This window comes from Anomaloglossus baeobatrachus, unplaced genomic scaffold (assembly GCF_048569485.1).
Source record: "Anomaloglossus baeobatrachus isolate aAnoBae1 unplaced genomic scaffold, aAnoBae1.hap1 Scaffold_2985, whole genome shotgun sequence".
NCBI classification, from domain to species: domain Eukaryota; kingdom Metazoa; phylum Chordata; class Amphibia; order Anura; family Aromobatidae; genus Anomaloglossus; species Anomaloglossus baeobatrachus.
Window position 1 is genome coordinate 37,760 of NW_027442419.1, and position 15,598 is coordinate 53,357.

Genomic DNA, 15,598 nt, shown 5'->3' on the forward strand with positions numbered 1-15,598 from the left:
AAAAACTGTAAAAAGCCCTCTGAGAAAGCCCCCCTCTAACCTTTGATAGTAAGCTTTTCTGTAGTCTGCCTGTTGATGTATTTTCCGTTTGAACTGTGCACAACATGAAGAGACGGAACACTGGCGGCTTGTCACAATGCCCCCCGATGACATCACAATAGCGCTGCTGCCTAGAAAACAAGCTGCGCAGAAGAAGTTGTTCTTTGGGTGGGAGGGTGGGCTAGTGGAAGGAGGGGGCAATCTCTTTTTTTCCCGGGTGGTAGGGGGATGACAGGAGAAGGGAAGCGGGTGGTGAGAAAGGTACAGAGGGCAGGGTTTGGGGGCTGGGAAGGAAAGGGAAAAGATTAGGGTTTGGGGATGATGAAAGGGCTTTCTACGGGTAAGGATGGCAAAGGGTGGCAGTGACGGAAAGTCAGGCAACCTGTCCTGTCCGTCTTTTTGTATCGTGAATTGGAAAGACTGCAAGGGGGAGGGGAGTTGCTTGCGCCCTAAAGGAGGAGTTATTCAGATTCATTGCAGTGGGCGGCGGCTGCAAAACGCACCATTCTTCTTGTTTTGGCTCTGCAAAGCAGCCTTTTCAAGGGTTGGCTTGGGTGACAAAATGTCTTGTGTAGGCGTGGGTTTGTCTCCCTCTCGCTCTCTCTCCCTAAGATGTGTCCGGCATAGGCCAGGGTGCCACTCGAGGCCCAAACCAATTCTGGTTATCGCTTCTCGGCCTTTTGGCTAAGATCAAGTGTAGTATCTGTTCTTATCAGTTTAATATCTGATACGTCCCCTATCTGGGGACCATATATTAAATGGATTTTTAGAACAGGGAGATGGAAAAAGAGCTTGCTCTGTCCACTCCACGCATTGACCTGGTATTGCAGTACCTCCAGGAACGGTGCACCCCTTCTTAACCCAGTTTCCAAAAGCAGAACTCAATTCACCTGATTCATATTAGCCCGATTTAATGAATTGGAAGAAAGCATACGTCTTCATATGCACCTCAATTTGGCCCATTCACTTTTCACACTTCCTCCTTTTGTTTTTTATCTTTCACACTTTTGACTTTCTTTATTCATCCAAATAGCAAACTCATCACCACTCAACCTGACCAACTCGGCTATGTCCCCGTGCTGCAGTTCTCTGTCTTATCTAGATCATTTGCAATTGAATGGAATAGATCCCTTTTGGACAAAGTGGATTCACCTGCTGCTGCAGTGACCACAGGTGTGATAACATCTAGAATTGGCATCTGGTGCGATCTCTCCGCTTCCACTCCAAAGAAAGTTACCTGTTTATTCCTATCATGCATTGGTTTTTGGGGTTTTCTTTGAGTAATGATGATCTCTTTAGTAGTCTGTTGGCGCCCTCTCCTGGAGGAATAGTTTGCTTGCTCTTGGACATTCTAAAAGAGAGGTCATGATAGACATTGAGCTTCTGAGCTCAATTGGGGACAGTCATGGGTGATGAATGTTTGCAACCTACTGCGAAGCCTCATACCGCAATATAAGGAACGTCAAATACTAAGAAAGGGCGGCCTATGAAAGAATTACTACTTTCAATAAGTACACTTAAACGGCTAATTGGGAATAGAAAAACTGTAAAAAGCCCTCTGAGAAAGCCCCCCTCTAACCTTTGATAGTAAGCTTTTCTGTAGTCTGCCTGTTGATGTATTTTCCGTTTGAACTGTGCACAACATGAAGAGACGGAACACTGGCGGCTTGTCACAATGCCCCCCGATGACATCACAATAGCGCTGCTGCCTAGAAAACAAGCTGCGCAGAAGAAGTTGTTCTTTGGGTGGGAGGGTGGGCTAGTGGAAGGAGGGGGCAATCTCTTTTTTTCCCGGGTGGTAGGGGGATGACAGGAGAAGGGAAGCGGGTGGTGAGAAAGGTACAGAGGGCAGGGTTTGGGGGCTGGGAAGGAAAGGGAAAAGATTAGGGTTTGGGGATGATGAAAGGGCTTTCTACGGGTAAGGATGGCAAAGGGTGGCAGTGACGGAAAGTCAGGCAACCTGTCCTGTCCGTCTTTTTGTATCGTGAATTGGAAAGACTGCAAGGGGGAGGGGAGTTGCTTGCGCCCTAAAGGAGGAGTTATTCAGATTCATTGCAGTGGGCGGCGGCTGCAAAACGCACCATTCTTCTTGTTTTGGCTCTGCAAAGCAGCCTTTTCAAGGGTTGGCTTGGGTGACAAAATGTCTTGTGTAGGCGTGGGTTTGTCTCCCTCTCGCTCTCTCTCCCTAAGATGTGTCCGGCATAGGCCAGGGTGCCACTCGAGGCCCAAACCAATTCTGGTTATCGCTTCTCGGCCTTTTGGCTAAGATCAAGTGTAGTATCTGTTCTTATCAGTTTAATATCTGATACGTCCCCTATCTGGGGACCATATATTAAATGGATTTTTAGAACAGGGAGATGGAAAAAGAGCTTGCTCTGTCCACTCCACGCATTGACCTGGTATTGCAGTACCTCCAGGAACGGTGCACCCCTTCTTAACCCAGTTTCCAAAAGCAGAACTCAATTCACCTGATTCATATTAGCCCGATTTAATGAATTGGAAGAAAGCATACGTCTTCATATGCACCTCAATTTGGCCCATTCACTTTTCACACTTCCTCCTTTTGTTTTTTATCTTTCACACTTTTGACTTTCTTTATTCATCCAAATAGCAAACTCATCACCACTCAACCTGACCAACTCGGCTATGTCCCCGTGCTGCAGTTCTCTGTCTTATCTAGATCATTTGCAATTGAATGGAATAGATCCCTTTTGGACAAAGTGGATTCACCTGCTGCTGCAGTGACCACAGGTGTGATAACATCTAGAATTGGCATCTGGTGCGATCTCTCCGCTTCCACTCCAAAGAAAGTTACCTGTTTATTCCTATCATGCATTGGTTTTTGGGGTTTTCTTTGAGTAATGATGATCTCTTTAGTAGTCTGTTGGCGCCCTCTCCTGGAGGAATAGTTTGCTTGCTCTTGGACATTCTAAAAGAGAGGTCATGATAGACATTGAGCTTCTGAGCTCAATTGGGGACAGTCATGGGTGATGAATGTTTGCAACCTACTGCGAAGCCTCATACCGCAATATAAGGAACGTCAAATACTAAGAAAGGGCGGCCTATGAAAGAATTACTACTTTCAATAAGTACACTTAAACGGCTAATTGGGAATAGAAAAACTGTAAAAAGCCCTCTGAGAAAGCCCCCCTCTAACCTTTGATAGTAAGCTTTTCTGTAGTCTGCCTGTTGATGTATTTTCCGTTTGAACTGTGCACAACATGAAGAGACGGAACACTGGCGGCTTGTCACAATGCCCCCCGATGACATCACAATAGCGCTGCTGCCTAGAAAACAAGCTGCGCAGAAGAAGTTGTTCTTTGGGTGGGAGGGTGGGCTAGTGGAAGGAGGGGGCAATCTCTTTTTTTCCCGGGTGGTAGGGGGATGACAGGAGAAGGGAAGCGGGTGGTGAGAAAGGTACAGAGGGCAGGGTTTGGGGGCTGGGAAGGAAAGGGAAAAGATTAGGGTTTGGGGATGATGAAAGGGCTTTCTACGGGTAAGGATGGCAAAGGGTGGCAGTGACGGAAAGTCAGGCAACCTGTCCTGTCCGTCTTTTTGTATCGTGAATTGGAAAGACTGCAAGGGGGAGGGGAGTTGCTTGCGCCCTAAAGGAGGAGTTATTCAGATTCATTGCAGTGGGCGGCGGCTGCAAAACGCACCATTCTTCTTGTTTTGGCTCTGCAAAGCAGCCTTTTCAAGGGTTGGCTTGGGTGACAAAATGTCTTGTGTAGGCGTGGGTTTGTCTCCCTCTCGCTCTCTCTCCCTAAGATGTGTCCGGCATAGGCCAGGGTGCCACTCGAGGCCCAAACCAATTCTGGTTATCGCTTCTCGGCCTTTTGGCTAAGATCAAGTGTAGTATCTGTTCTTATCAGTTTAATATCTGATACGTCCCCTATCTGGGGACCATATATTAAATGGATTTTTAGAACAGGGAGATGGAAAAAGAGCTTGCTCTGTCCACTCCACGCATTGACCTGGTATTGCAGTACCTCCAGGAACGGTGCACCCCTTCTTAACCCAGTTTCCAAAAGCAGAACTCAATTCACCTGATTCATATTAGCCCGATTTAATGAATTGGAAGAAAGCATACGTCTTCATATGCACCTCAATTTGGCCCATTCACTTTTCACACTTCCTCCTTTTGTTTTTTATCTTTCACACTTTTGACTTTCTTTATTCATCCAAATAGCAAACTCATCACCACTCAACCTGACCAACTCGGCTATGTCCCCGTGCTGCAGTTCTCTGTCTTATCTAGATCATTTGCAATTGAATGGAATAGATCCCTTTTGGACAAAGTGGATTCACCTGCTGCTGCAGTGACCACAGGTGTGATAACATCTAGAATTGGCATCTGGTGCGATCTCTCCGCTTCCACTCCAAAGAAAGTTACCTGTTTATTCCTATCATGCATTGGTTTTTGGGGTTTTCTTTGAGTAATGATGATCTCTTTAGTAGTCTGTTGGCGCCCTCTCCTGGAGGAATAGTTTGCTTGCTCTTGGACATTCTAAAAGAGAGGTCATGATAGACATTGAGCTTCTGAGCTCAATTGGGGACAGTCATGGGTGATGAATGTTTGCAACCTACTGCGAAGCCTCATACCGCAATATAAGGAACGTCAAATACTAAGAAAGGGCGGCCTATGAAAGAATTACTACTTTCAATAAGTACACTTAAACGGCTAATTGGGAATAGAAAAACTGTAAAAAGCCCTCTGAGAAAGCCCCCCTCTAACCTTTGATAGTAAGCTTTTCTGTAGTCTGCCTGTTGATGTATTTTCCGTTTGAACTGTGCACAACATGAAGAGACGGAACACTGGCGGCTTGTCACAATGCCCCCCGATGACATCACAATAGCGCTGCTGCCTAGAAAACAAGCTGCGCAGAAGAAGTTGTTCTTTGGGTGGGAGGGTGGGCTAGTGGAAGGAGGGGGCAATCTCTTTTTTTCCCGGGTGGTAGGGGGATGACAGGAGAAGGGAAGCGGGTGGTGAGAAAGGTACAGAGGGCAGGGTTTGGGGGCTGGGAAGGAAAGGGAAAAGATTAGGGTTTGGGGATGATGAAAGGGCTTTCTACGGGTAAGGATGGCAAAGGGTGGCAGTGACGGAAAGTCAGGCAACCTGTCCTGTCCGTCTTTTTGTATCGTGAATTGGAAAGACTGCAAGGGGGAGGGGAGTTGCTTGCGCCCTAAAGGAGGAGTTATTCAGATTCATTGCAGTGGGCGGCGGCTGCAAAACGCACCATTCTTCTTGTTTTGGCTCTGCAAAGCAGCCTTTTCAAGGGTTGGCTTGGGTGACAAAATGTCTTGTGTAGGCGTGGGTTTGTCTCCCTCTCGCTCTCTCTCCCTAAGATGTGTCCGGCATAGGCCAGGGTGCCACTCGAGGCCCAAACCAATTCTGGTTATCGCTTCTCGGCCTTTTGGCTAAGATCAAGTGTAGTATCTGTTCTTATCAGTTTAATATCTGATACGTCCCCTATCTGGGGACCATATATTAAATGGATTTTTAGAACAGGGAGATGGAAAAAGAGCTTGCTCTGTCCACTCCACGCATTGACCTGGTATTGCAGTACCTCCAGGAACGGTGCACCCCTTCTTAACCCAGTTTCCAAAAGCAGAACTCAATTCACCTGATTCATATTAGCCCGATTTAATGAATTGGAAGAAAGCATACGTCTTCATATGCACCTCAATTTGGCCCATTCACTTTTCACACTTCCTCCTTTTGTTTTTTATCTTTCACACTTTTGACTTTCTTTATTCATCCAAATAGCAAACTCATCACCACTCAACCTGACCAACTCGGCTATGTCCCCGTGCTGCAGTTCTCTGTCTTATCTAGATCATTTGCAATTGAATGGAATAGATCCCTTTTGGACAAAGTGGATTCACCTGCTGCTGCAGTGACCACAGGTGTGATAACATCTAGAATTGGCATCTGGTGCGATCTCTCCGCTTCCACTCCAAAGAAAGTTACCTGTTTATTCCTATCATGCATTGGTTTTTGGGGTTTTCTTTGAGTAATGATGATCTCTTTAGTAGTCTGTTGGCGCCCTCTCCTGGAGGAATAGTTTGCTTGCTCTTGGACATTCTAAAAGAGAGGTCATGATAGACATTGAGCTTCTGAGCTCAATTGGGGACAGTCATGGGTGATGAATGTTTGCAACCTACTGCGAAGCCTCATACCGCAATATAAGGAACGTCAAATACTAAGAAAGGGCGGCCTATGAAAGAATTACTACTTTCAATAAGTACACTTAAACGGCTAATTGGGAATAGAAAAACTGTAAAAAGCCCTCTGAGAAAGCCCCCCTCTAACCTTTGATAGTAAGCTTTTCTGTAGTCTGCCTGTTGATGTATTTTCCGTTTGAACTGTGCACAACATGAAGAGACGGAACACTGGCGGCTTGTCACAATGCCCCCCGATGACATCACAATAGCGCTGCTGCCTAGAAAACAAGCTGCGCAGAAGAAGTTGTTCTTTGGGTGGGAGGGTGGGCTAGTGGAAGGAGGGGGCAATCTCTTTTTTTCCCGGGTGGTAGGGGGATGACAGGAGAAGGGAAGCGGGTGGTGAGAAAGGTACAGAGGGCAGGGTTTGGGGGCTGGGAAGGAAAGGGAAAAGATTAGGGTTTGGGGATGATGAAAGGGCTTTCTACGGGTAAGGATGGCAAAGGGTGGCAGTGACGGAAAGTCAGGCAACCTGTCCTGTCCGTCTTTTTGTATCGTGAATTGGAAAGACTGCAAGGGGGAGGGGAGTTGCTTGCGCCCTAAAGGAGGAGTTATTCAGATTCATTGCAGTGGGCGGCGGCTGCAAAACGCACCATTCTTCTTGTTTTGGCTCTGCAAAGCAGCCTTTTCAAGGGTTGGCTTGGGTGACAAAATGTCTTGTGTAGGCGTGGGTTTGTCTCCCTCTCGCTCTCTCTCCCTAAGATGTGTCCGGCATAGGCCAGGGTGCCACTCGAGGCCCAAACCAATTCTGGTTATCGCTTCTCGGCCTTTTGGCTAAGATCAAGTGTAGGATCTGTTCTTATCAGTTTAATATCTGATACGTCCCCTATCTGGGGACCATATATTAAATGGATTTTTAGAACAGGGAGATGGAAAAAGAGCTTGCTCTGTCCACTCCACGCATTGACCTGGTATTGCAGTACCTCCAGGAACGGTGCACCCCTTCTTAACCCAGTTTCCAAAAGCAGAACTCAATTCACCTGATTCATATTAGCCCGATTTAATGAATTGGAAGAAAGCATACGTCTTCATATGCACCTCAATTTGGCCCATTCACTTTTCACACTTCCTCCTTTTGTTTTTTATCTTTCACACTTTTGACTTTCTTTATTCATCCAAATAGCAAACTCATCACCACTCAACCTGACCAACTCGGCTATGTCCCCGTGCTGCAGTTCTCTGTCTTATCTAGATCATTTGCAATTGAATGGAATAGATCCCTTTCGGACAAAGTGGATTCACCTGCTGCTGCAGTGACCACAGGTGTGATAACATCTAGAATTGGCATCTGGTGCGATCTCTCCGCTTCCACTCCAAAGAAAGTTACCTGTTTATTCCTATCATGCATTGGTTTTTGGGGTTTTCTTTGAGTAATGATGATCTCTTTAGTAGTCTGTTGGCGCCCTCTCCTGGAGGAATAGTTTGCTTGCTCTTGGACATTCTAAAAGAGAGGTCATGATAGACATTGAGCTTCTGAGCTCAATTGGGGACAGTCATGGGTGATGAATGTTTGCAACCTACTGCGAAGCCTCATACCGCAATATAAGGAACGTCAAATACTAAGAAAGGGCGGCCTATGAAAGAATTACTACTTTCAATAAGTACACTTAAACGGCTAATTGGGAATAGAAAAACTGTAAAAAGCCCTCTGAGAAAGCCCCCCTCTAATCTTTGATAGTAAGCTTTTCTGTAGTCTGCCTGTTGATGTATTTTCCGTTTGAACTGTGCACAACATGAAGAGACGGAACACTGGCGGCTTGTCACAATGCCCCCCGATGACATCACAATAGCGCTGCTGCCTAGAAAACAAGCTGCGCAGAAGAAGTTGTTCTTTGGGTGGGAGGGTGGGCTAGTGGAAGGAGGGGGCAATCTCTTTTTTTCCCGGGTGGTAGGGGGATGACAGGAGAAGGGAAGCGGGTGGTGAGAAAGGTACAGAGGGCAGGGTTTGGGGGCTGGGAAGGAAAGGGAAAAGATTAGGGTTTGGGGATGATGAAAGGGCTTTCTACGGGTAAGGATGGCAAAGGGTGGCAGTGACGGAAAGTCAGGCAACCTGTCCTGTCCGTCTTTTTGTATCGTGAATTGGAAAGACTGCAAGGGGGAGGGGAGTTGCTTGCGCCCTAAAGGAGGAGTTATTCAGATTCATTGCAGTGGGCGGCGGCTGCAAAACGCACCATTCTTCTTGTTTTGGCTCTGCAAAGCAGCCTTTTCAAGGGTTGGCTTGGGTGACAAAATGTCTTGTGTAGGCGTGGGTTTGTCTCCCTCTCGCTCTCTCTCCCTAAGATGTGTCCGGCATAGGCCAGGGTGCCACTCGAGGCCCAAACCAATTCTGGTTATCGCTTCTCGGCCTTTTGGCTAAGATCAAGTGTAGTATCTGTTCTTATCAGTTTAATATCTGATACGTCCCCTATCTGGGGACCATATATTAAATGGATTTTTAGAACAGGGAGATGGAAAAAGAGCTTGCTCTGTCCACTCCACGCATTGACCTGGTATTGCAGTACCTCCAGGAACGGTGCACCCCTTCTTAACCCAGTTTCCAAAAGCAGAACTCAATTCACCTGATTCATATTAGCCCGATTTAATGAATTGGAAGAAAGCATACGTCTTCATATGCACCTCAATTTGGCCCATTCACTTTTCACACTTCCTCCTTTTGTTTTTTATCTTTCACACTTTTGACTTTCTTTATTCATCCAAATAGCAAACTCATCACCACTCAACCTGACCAACTCGGCTATGTCCCCGTGCTGCAGTTCTCTGTCTTATCTAGATCATTTGCAATTGAATGGAATAGATCCCTTTTGGACAAAGTGGATTCACCTGCTGCTGCAGTGACCACAGGTGTGATAACATCTAGAATTGGCATCTGGTGCGATCTCTCCGCTTCCACTCCAAAGAAAGTTACCTGTTTATTCCTATCATGCATTGGTTTTTGGGGTTTTCTTTGAGTAATGATGATCTCTTTAGTAGTCTGTTGGCGCCCTCTCCTGGAGGAATAGTTTGCTTGCTCTTGGACATTCTAAAAGAGAGGTCATGATAGACATTGAGCTTCTGAGCTCAATTGGGGACAGTCATGGGTGATGAATGTTTGCAACCTACTGCGAAGCCTCATACCGCAATATAAGGAACGTCAAATACTAAGAAAGGGCGGCCTATGAAAGAATTACTACTTTCAATAAGTACACTTAAACGGCTAATTGGGAATAGAAAAACTGTAAAAAGCCCTCTGAGAAAGCCCCCCTCTAACCTTTGATAGTAAGCTTTTCTGTAGTCTGCCTGTTGATGTATTTTCCGTTTGAACTGTGCACAACATGAAGAGACGGAACACTGGCGGCTTGTCACAATGCCCCCCGATGACATCACAATAGCGCTGCTGCCTAGAAAACAAGCTGCGCAGAAGAAGTTGTTCTTTGGGTGGGAGGGTGGGCTAGTGGAAGGAGGGGGCAATCTCTTTTTTTCCCGGGTGGTAGGGGGATGACAGGAGAAGGGAAGCGGGTGGTGAGAAAGGTACAGAGGGCAGGGTTTGGGGGCTGGGAAGGAAAGGGAAAAGATTAGGGTTTGGGGATGATGAAAGGGCTTTCTACGGGTAAGGATGGCAAAGGGTGGCAGTGACGGAAAGTCAGGCAACCTGTCCTGTCCGTCTTTTTGTATCGTGAATTGGAAAGACTGCAAGGGGGAGGGGAGTTGCTTGCGCCCTAAAGGAGGAGTTATTCAGATTCATTGCAGTGGGCGGCGGCTGCAAAACGCACCATTCTTCTTGTTTTGGCTCTGCAAAGCAGCCTTTTCAAGGGTTGGCTTGGGTGACAAAATGTCTTGTGTAGGCGTGGGTTTGTCTCCCTCTCGCTCTCTCTCCCTAAGATGTGTCCGGCATAGGCCAGGGTGCCACTCGAGGCCCAAACCAATTCTGGTTATCGCTTCTCGGCCTTTTGGCTAAGATCAAGTGTAGTATCTGTTCTTATCAGTTTAATATCTGATACGTCCCCTATCTGGGGACCATATATTAAATGGATTTTTAGAACAGGGAGATGGAAAAAGAGCTTGCTCTGTCCACTCCACGCATTGACCTGGTATTGCAGTACCTCCAGGAACGGTGCACCCCTTCTTAACCCAGTTTCCAAAAGCAGAACTCAATTCACCTGATTCATATTAGCCCGATTTAATGAATTGGAAGAAAGCATACGTCTTCATATGCACCTCAATTTGGCCCATTCACTTTTCACACTTCCTCCTTTTGTTTTTTATCTTTCACACTTTTGACTTTCTTTATTCATCCAAATAGCAAACTCATCACCACTCAACCTGACCAACTCGGCTATGTCCCCGTGCTGCAGTTCTCTGTCTTATCTAGATCATTTGCAATTGAATGGAATAGATCCCTTTTGGACAAAGTGGATTCACCTGCTGCTGCAGTGACCACAGGTGTGATAACATCTAGAATTGGCATCTGGTGCGATCTCTCCGCTTCCACTCCAAAGAAAGTTACCTGTTTATTCCTATCATGCATTGGTTTTTGGGGTTTTCTTTGAGTAATGATGATCTCTTTAGTAGTCTGTTGGCGCCCTCTCCTGGAGGAATAGTTTGCTTGCTCTTGGACATTCTAAAAGAGAGGTCATGATAGACATTGAGCTTCTGAGCTCAATTGGGGACAGTCATGGGTGATGAATGTTTGCAACCTACTGCGAAGCCTCATACCGCAATATAAGGAACGTCAAATACTAAGAAAGGGCGGCCTATGAAAGAATTACTACTTTCAATAAGTACACTTAAACGGCTAATTGGGAATAGAAAAACTGTAAAAAGCCCTCTGAGAAAGCCCCCCTCTAACCTTTGATAGTAAGCTTTTCTGTAGTCTGCCTGTTGATGTATTTTCCGTTTGAACTGTGCACAACATGAAGAGACGGAACACTGGCGGCTTGTCACAATGCCCCCCGATGACATCACAATAGCGCTGCTGCCTAGAAAACAAGCTGCGCAGAAGAAGTTGTTCTTTGGGTGGGAGGGTGGGCTAGTGGAAGGAGGGGGCAATCTCTTTTTTTCCCGGGTGGTAGGGGGATGACAGGAGAAGGGAAGCGGGTGGTGAGAAAGGTACAGAGGGCAGGGTTTGGGGGCTGGGAAGGAAAGGGAAAAGATTAGGGTTTGGGGATGATGAAAGGGCTTTCTACGGGTAAGGATGGCAAAGGGTGGCAGTGACGGAAAGTCAGGCAACCTGTCCTGTCCGTCTTTTTGTATCGTGAATTGGAAAGACTGCAAGGGGGAGGGGAGTTGCTTGCGCCCTAAAGGAGGAGTTATTCAGATTCATTGCAGTGGGCGGCGGCTGCAAAACGCACCATTCTTCTTGTTTTGGCTCTGCAAAGCAGCCTTTTCAAGGGTTGGCTTGGGTGACAAAATGTCTTGTGTAGGCGTGGGTTTGTCTCCCTCTCGCTCTCTCTCCCTAAGATGTGTCCGGCATAGGCCAGGGTGCCACTCGAGGCCCAAACCAATTCTGGTTATCGCTTCTCGGCCTTTTGGCTAAGATCAAGTGTAGTATCTGTTCTTATCAGTTTAATATCTGATACGTCCCCTATCTGGGGACCATATATTAAATGGATTTTTAGAACAGGGAGATGGAAAAAGAGCTTGCTCTGTCCACTCCACGCATTGACCTGGTATTGCAGTACCTCCAGGAACGGTGCACCCCTTCTTAACCCAGTTTCCAAAAGCAGAACTCAATTCACCTGATTCATATTAGCCCGATTTAATGAATTGGAAGAAAGCATACGTCTTCATATGCACCTCAATTTGGCCCATTCACTTTTCACACTTCCTCCTTTTGTTTTTTATCTTTCACACTTTTGACTTTCTTTATTCATCCAAATAGCAAACTCATCACCACTCAACCTGACCAACTCGGCTATGTCCCCGTGCTGCAGTTCTCTGTCTTATCTAGATCATTTGCAATTGAATGGAATAGATCCCTTTTGGACAAAGTGGATTCACCTGCTGCTGCAGTGACCACAGGTGTGATAACATCTAGAATTGGCATCTGGTGCGATCTCTCCGCTTCCACTCCAAAGAAAGTTACCTGTTTATTCCTATCATGCATTGGTTTTTGGGGTTTTCTTTGAGTAATGATGATCTCTTTAGTAGTCTGTTGGCGCCCTCTCCTGGAGGAATAGTTTGCTTGCTCTTGGACATTCTAAAAGAGAGGTCATGATAGACATTGAGCTTCTGAGCTCAATTGGGGACAGTCATGGGTGATGAATGTTTGCAACCTACTGCGAAGCCTCATACCGCAATATAAGGAACGTCAAATACTAAGAAAGGGCGGCCTATGAAAGAATTACTACTTTCAATAAGTACACTTAAACGGCTAATTGGGAATAGAAAAACTGTAAAAAGCCCTCTGAGAAAGCCCCCCTCTAACCTTTGATAGTAAGCTTTTCTGTAGTCTGCCTGTTGATGTATTTTCCGTTTGAACTGTGCACAACATGAAGAGACGGAACACTGGCGGCTTGTCACAATGCCCCCCGATGACATCACAATAGCGCTGCTGCCTAGAAAACAAGCTGCGCAGAAGAAGTTGTTCTTTGGGTGGGAGGGTGGGCTAGTGGAAGGAGGGGGCAATCTCTTTTTTTCCCGGGTGGTAGGGGGATGACAGGAGAAGGGAAGCGGGTGGTGAGAAAGGTACAGAGGGCAGGGTTTGGGGGCTGGGAAGGAAAGGGAAAAGATTAGGGTTTGGGGATGATGAAAGGGCTTTCTACGGGTAAGGATGGCAAAGGGTGGCAGTGACGGAAAGTCAGGCAACCTGTCCTGTCCGTCTTTTTGTATCGTGAATTGGAAAGACTGCAAGGGGGAGGGGAGTTGCTTGCGCCCTAAAGGAGGAGTTATTCAGATTCATTGCAGTGGGCGGCGGCTGCAAAACGCACCATTCTTCTTGTTTTGGCTCTGCAAAGCAGCCTTTTCAAGGGTTGGCTTGGGTGACAAAATGTCTTGTGTAGGCGTGGGTTTGTCTCCCTCTCGCTCTCTCTCCCTAAGATGTGTCCGGCATAGGCCAGGGTGCCACTCGAGGCCCAAACCAATTCTGGTTATCGCTTCTCGGCCTTTTGGCTAAGATCAAGTGTAGTATCTGTTCTTATCAGTTTAATATCTGATACGTCCCCTATCTGGGGACCATATATTAAATGGATTTTTAGAACAGGGAGATGGAAAAAGAGCTTGCTCTGTCCACTCCACGCATTGACCTGGTATTGCAGTACCTCCAGGAACGGTGCACCCCTTCTTAACCCAGTTTCCAAAAGCAGAACTCAATTCACCTGATTCATATTAGCCCGATTTAATGAATTGGAAGAAAGCATACGTCTTCATATGCACCTCAATTTGGCCCATTCACTTTTCACACTTCCTCCTTTTGTTTTTTATCTTTCACACTTTTGACTTTCTTTATTCATCCAAATAGCAAACTCATCACCACTCAACCTGACCAACTCGGCTATGTCCCCGTGCTGCAGTTCTCTGTCTTATCTAGATCATTTGCAATTGAATGGAATAGATCCCTTTTGGACAAAGTGGATTCACCTGCTGCTGCAGTGACCACAGGTGTGATAACATCTAGAATTGGCATCTGGTGCGATCTCTCCGCTTCCACTCCAAAGAAAGTTACCTGTTTATTCCTATCATGCATTGGTTTTTGGGGTTTTCTTTGAGTAATGATGATCTCTTTAGTAGTCTGTTGGCGCCCTCTCCTGGAGGAATAGTTTGCTTGCTCTTGGACATTCTAAAAGAGAGGTCATGATAGACATTGAGCTTCTGAGCTCAATTGGGGACAGTCATGGGTGATGAATGTTTGCAACCTACTGCGAAGCCTCATACCGCAATATAAGGAACGTCAAATACTAAGAAAGGGCGGCCTATGAAAGAATTACTACTTTCAATAAGTACACTTAAACGGCTAATTGGGAATAGAAAAACTGTAAAAAGCCCTCTGAGAAAGCCCCCCTCTAACCTTTGATAGTAAGCTTTTCTGTAGTCTGCCTGTTGATGTATTTTCCGTTTGAACTGTGCACAACATGAAGAGACGGAACACTGGCGGCTTGTCACAATGCCCCCCGATGACATCACAATAGCGCTGCTGCCTAGAAAACAAGCTGCGCAGAAGAAGTTGTTCTTTGGGTGGGAGGGTGGGCTAGTGGAAGGAGGGGGCAATCTCTTTTTTTCCCGGGTGGTAGGGGGATGACAGGAGAAGGGAAGCGGGTGGTGAGAAAGGTACAGAGGGCAGGGTTTGGGGGCTGGGAAGGAAAGGGAAAAGATTAGGGTTTGGGGATGATGAAAGGGCTTTCTACGGGTAAGGATGGCAAAGGGTGGCAGTGACGGAAAGTCAGGCAACCTGTCCTGTCCGTCTTTTTGTATCGTGAATTGGAAAGACTGCAAGGGGGAGGGGAGTTGCTTGCGCCCTAAAGGAGGAGTTATTCAGATTCATTGCAGTGGGCGGCGGCTGCAAAACGCACCATTCTTCTTGTTTTGGCTCTGCAAAGCAGCCTTTTCAAGGGTTGGCTTGGGTGACAAAATGTCTTGTGTAGGCGTGGGTTTGTCTCCCTCTCGCTCTCTCTCCCTAAGATGTGTCCGGCATAGGCCAGGGTGCCACTCGAGGCCCAAACCAATTCTGGTTATCGCTTCTCGGCCTTTTGGCTAAGATCAAGTGTAGTATCTGTTCTTATCAGTTTAATATCTGATACGTCCCCTATCTGGGGACCATATATTAAATGGATTTTTAGAACAGGGAGATGGAAAAAGAGCTTGCTCTGTCCACTCCACGCATTGACCTGGTATTGCAGTACCTCCAGGAACGGTGCACCCCTTCTTAACCCAGTTTCCAAAAGCAGAACTCAATTCACCTGATTCATATTAGCCCGATTTAATGAATTGGAAGAAAGCATACGTCTTCATATGCACCTCAATTTGGCCCATTCACTTTTCACACTTCCTCCTTTTGTTTTTTATCTTTCACACTTTTGACTTTCTTTATTCATCCAAATAGCAAACTCATCACCACTCAACCTGACCAACTCGGCTATGTCCCCGTGCTGCAGTTCTCTGTCTTATCTAGATCATTTGCAATTGAATGGAATAGATCCCTTTTGGACAAAGTGGATTCACCTGCTGCTGCAGTGACCACAGGTGTGATAACATCTAGAATTGGCATCTGGTGCGATCTCTCCGCTTCCACTCCAAAGAAAGTTACCTGTTTATTCCTATCATGCATTGGTTTTTGGGGTTTTCTTTGAGTAATGATGATCTCTTTAGTAGTCTGTTGGCGCCCTCTCCTGGAGGAATAGTTTGCTTGCTCTTGGACATTCTAAAA

The 15,598-nt window shown here is 46.4% G+C and overlaps 10 non-coding genes across 10 annotated transcripts; all 10 read left to right on the forward strand.

Annotated features, from left to right (window-relative positions):
* The first annotated feature begins 703 nt into the window (after positions 1 to 703).
* On the forward strand, positions 704 to 894 carry LOC142268082 (U2 spliceosomal RNA). The gene has a single exon (XR_012733861.1). It is a non-coding gene; the product is annotated as a U2 spliceosomal RNA (small nuclear RNA).
* Positions 895 to 2,281: 1,387 nt separating this feature from the next.
* On the forward strand, positions 2,282 to 2,472 carry LOC142268084 (U2 spliceosomal RNA). Its single transcript, XR_012733863.1, has one exon. It is a non-coding gene; the product is annotated as a U2 spliceosomal RNA (small nuclear RNA).
* A 1,387-nt stretch (positions 2,473 to 3,859) lies between these two features.
* LOC142268085 (U2 spliceosomal RNA) lies at positions 3,860 to 4,050 on the forward strand. The gene has a single exon (XR_012733864.1). It is a non-coding gene; the product is annotated as a U2 spliceosomal RNA (small nuclear RNA).
* A 1,387-nt stretch (positions 4,051 to 5,437) lies between these two features.
* Positions 5,438 to 5,628, forward strand: LOC142268086 (U2 spliceosomal RNA). The gene has a single exon (XR_012733865.1). It is a non-coding gene; the product is annotated as a U2 spliceosomal RNA (small nuclear RNA).
* Positions 5,629 to 7,015: 1,387 nt separating this feature from the next.
* LOC142268057 (U2 spliceosomal RNA) lies at positions 7,016 to 7,206 on the forward strand. The gene has a single exon (XR_012733840.1). It is a non-coding gene; the product is annotated as a U2 spliceosomal RNA (small nuclear RNA).
* A 1,387-nt stretch (positions 7,207 to 8,593) lies between these two features.
* On the forward strand, positions 8,594 to 8,784 carry LOC142268087 (U2 spliceosomal RNA). The gene has a single exon (XR_012733866.1). It is a non-coding gene; the product is annotated as a U2 spliceosomal RNA (small nuclear RNA).
* A 1,387-nt stretch (positions 8,785 to 10,171) lies between these two features.
* LOC142268088 (U2 spliceosomal RNA) lies at positions 10,172 to 10,362 on the forward strand. Its single transcript, XR_012733867.1, has one exon. It is a non-coding gene; the product is annotated as a U2 spliceosomal RNA (small nuclear RNA).
* A 1,387-nt stretch (positions 10,363 to 11,749) lies between these two features.
* LOC142268089 (U2 spliceosomal RNA) lies at positions 11,750 to 11,940 on the forward strand. The gene has a single exon (XR_012733868.1). It is a non-coding gene; the product is annotated as a U2 spliceosomal RNA (small nuclear RNA).
* A 1,387-nt stretch (positions 11,941 to 13,327) lies between these two features.
* LOC142268090 (U2 spliceosomal RNA) lies at positions 13,328 to 13,518 on the forward strand. The gene has a single exon (XR_012733869.1). It is a non-coding gene; the product is annotated as a U2 spliceosomal RNA (small nuclear RNA).
* Positions 13,519 to 14,905: 1,387 nt separating this feature from the next.
* On the forward strand, positions 14,906 to 15,096 carry LOC142268091 (U2 spliceosomal RNA). The gene has a single exon (XR_012733870.1). It is a non-coding gene; the product is annotated as a U2 spliceosomal RNA (small nuclear RNA).
* Positions 15,097 to 15,598: the final 502 nt, after the last annotated feature.